Source organism: Merops nubicus, unplaced genomic scaffold (genome assembly GCF_000691845.1).
Source record: "Merops nubicus isolate BGI_N331 unplaced genomic scaffold, ASM69184v1 scaffold10145, whole genome shotgun sequence".
In the NCBI taxonomy this organism is placed as follows: domain Eukaryota; kingdom Metazoa; phylum Chordata; class Aves; order Coraciiformes; family Meropidae; genus Merops; species Merops nubicus.
In genome coordinates, this window is record NW_008610255.1 from 27,356 (window position 1) to 30,583 (window position 3,228).

Genomic DNA, 3,228 nt, shown 5'->3' on the forward strand with positions numbered 1-3,228 from the left:
TCCCCCCGGCCTCAGCTGCAGCTGCCCTGCGAGTGACCTACACTCCTTTCCATCCACGGGGAAGGAGCTGAGTTCTGGAGCTGCAGCCACAAACAGCCACCTGCAAGTGCTGGGCTCCAGCACTGAGAGGGAGGCACTGCCAGGCAAATGATGCTGCCATCTGTCCCCATCCCAGGCATGGCCTTAAGGGCTTTTCCTGCTCTTGACTAGAGTCTTTGGCCATATGTAAAAACAGGCCCACAATGGCTCAAGTCCCAGGAAACTGTGACTGTTGCTCAAAATATGGTCTCACCAACCAATTTAAGGACTGGTACCAGCAATGTAATGGTGTGGCAGAGTGTAGTTCCTCAGTGTAAGTACAGGACCTGCTGCTCAGTGCTTGCTTGTGGTTAACTGTTTCTGTGCATGTTCTGGTGTTGTGCCCTGCAGGGCCCTCCTGATCTAACAGGGTTGTGTGTAAGGGTGCATGGATTCACCTCATGATTATACATTTGCAGGACTAGGTCACAGTAAACAAGATGAGAGGGAGAAAGAATTTCCCCCTTTCAGCAAACCAAGAGATTCCCATATACTGCCAAGGAAGGATTTGCACTTGTTCTAGGACAGTCAGTATGAATCAGAAGCTTTCTCAGCCTGAGGAGCAGGCCAAAAACATTATGTGCCATATGAGGGTCATTCAGTTCAGATCAAAGGCAGTATCTGTCTTCCCTATAATATCTGACATAGTCTTTGTCTGGGGAAGGAAGAGATGATCTAATTCTCTTTCCCATGTGTAGCTGAGATTGTGCACACAAGCTCTGTATAGCATCATTCAGATTCATAGACCAAAAATATTTATTTAGCAGAAACTTAAGAGGAGAGATATTAGTGGTCAAAGAATTCAAGTTTAGTTTTTCCTTTACAGCTGTAGTCTGATCTTGTCTGAATGCTAAAATTTGTTGACTAAGAACATGTTTTGCTTTATAAATCACGGATCAACTAACTTGCTTTGAGGCATTGTTTTGTTAGGAAGCTTTTGAAGCCTAAATCTGCCCCATGGGAATGTGTGACATAGTGAGAAATCTTTTGAGAATATTTTCTTTGTGATAAGCAAACATAAAGCACAAATAATATTCTTTTGTGTAGTTTTATTTTTCTGTGCCTAAAGTAAAGTTTCCATGTAGTGCATTTGGCATGAGGTGGTCAGGTGGTAAAAGCTTTGGAATGCAACTTCAGAATAGAAGGTGTACAGGCACCACCTGGGCCAACTGCCTCAATTTTTTCTCTTTTAAGAAGTGGGTGAGTGGGCAGTAGTCCTGCACGTTACACTGCTGCTACCCACAGCGTCCAGCGTGAGGCTGCACATACCTGTACAGTGCCTCTCAACTGGAGGTAGCTGTTCCAGATGGTTTGGGTGCCCTTTCCTATTTTGGCATGACACCCAGCCCCTGCACAGAACTTCTGTTGGCAACTGGTTTAGAGAAGAGCCCTCAGGGGTGGGCCCTGCAAGGTCCTGCCTCCTGCTGACCTGTGGAAGAGTGAAGATGCTCTGTGTAAGGGAAAACTTCCCTGTGTGAACCTCCCAGGGTGTCATTTCTGTGTCGTGACAGAGCCCCACAGCCCTGCATCCCCTGTGGCCAGGCCTGGACCAGCAGTGCCCAGGAAGGTGACCCCCCAGCCGAGGAGCTGGACTGAACTGTTTGCTCTCTGGCTCCCAACAGGTAAAGCTGATTGACTACATCCACCGGCAGCGGCAGTGCAAGCTGAGCGTGCCCCTGAGCGACAGGACAGCAGAGCTCAACAGCTACCCCAGGTTCAACGACTGGTTAGACATTGTCAATGTCAGGAAGGAAGTTGTGCAGGTAAGGGGAAGCCGACGTGCTGCACGGAACCTTCCTGCCCTTTCAAGGCATCCCCTGCTGGGTTTAAGTTAGTTCCTGAACTTTCAGGTAAGGTGGGAGTGTGGGGGTACACCGAGGGCATTTGGTGGAGAGGGTGATTCCCTCTCCCAGAAGCAGTGAGCACCCAATGGCAGTGCTGAAACAGAAACACTCCCTCCCCTTGGTCCCTGTGTCCTCCTGCCACGTTTAGTAGGAATCTTCTCATAATAGCATTTGAAGCAATACCTCACACCTACTGCTCAGTGTGAGACAAAGGTCCTGCACTGCCAGGACCTCCTCTCCTTCTGCCTGCTGGGGCTGAGAGAGACACTGTAACTCCACCACTCACAACCCTTTAGGCAATACTACTGCTGTACCATTTTATATTCTGTACCCAGTACTAGCCAAAAAAGAACTCAGAGTTACAGTTTTGTGCCCTGACGTGTCCAACAAATGGACAGAAATGTTGAGTTGTTACAGCCTATTTATTTCTAAAAGCATACATGCCACACTTATAAGTTAGTGAAGATCCAAAAATAGCCAGTAGCACTGTGCCCCTCTAAACTTAGACTAGCAAAAGGGGTCAGAGTTTAGAAGCTTGTCCCAAACGGATGGTTTTGAAATTGTGTACCCTCACACAGCACTCAGACTACAGCCATAGAGTGGACTGAACCCAGCAGTGGGCAGGGGGGGTTTGGTCTGGATTTTGACTGGATGGACATGGTTGCTCAGAAATAGGAGATTTTTTTCATTTGACCCCCCCACCCCTGTGAGTAAAGCCTCTGGTTCAAACTGATACCAAGGAGCATTGCATCAGTGTAGAAGAATGGAATGAACAACTCTGCTGTGGTGGTCTGAGGGGTGGCCAGCATCAGCTGTTCACACTCTCAGACCATGGCTCCTGATCTTTACAGCTCAATTCTTAGCATGCAAATCACTGGAAGCTTCTTTACTGCACAGAAAAACCTGACACAGGAATGGAATCAGAAATGACCAGATGATCCAGGGCCCCCAGCTCCTGTCCCTAACACTTCTTTGTTTGTTTGTTTGTTTGTTTGTTTTTTGGAAGAGGATCCTGAAATCCCAGCTGTGTTTAGGTGGTTGCTGGGAACTCCAGGACACTGACATCAGCTTGTTCCCTCGGGTCTGGACTGTGCATGACTTCCCCGTGCTGATCTGGACTGGGGACACTTAAGTTCAGTGTTACATTAATGGCAATATAAGCAGAGCTCAGTCCACGGATGACTAAATAAAGCAGAAAAGGCTTTTTCCATTCTTTTCCCCATTTTTGGCTCCACAGACCAGATCACAGTGTTCTTACTCAGTTTCCTTTCATCCTTACACAAGCAAAAATTCTCTGACTTCAGCA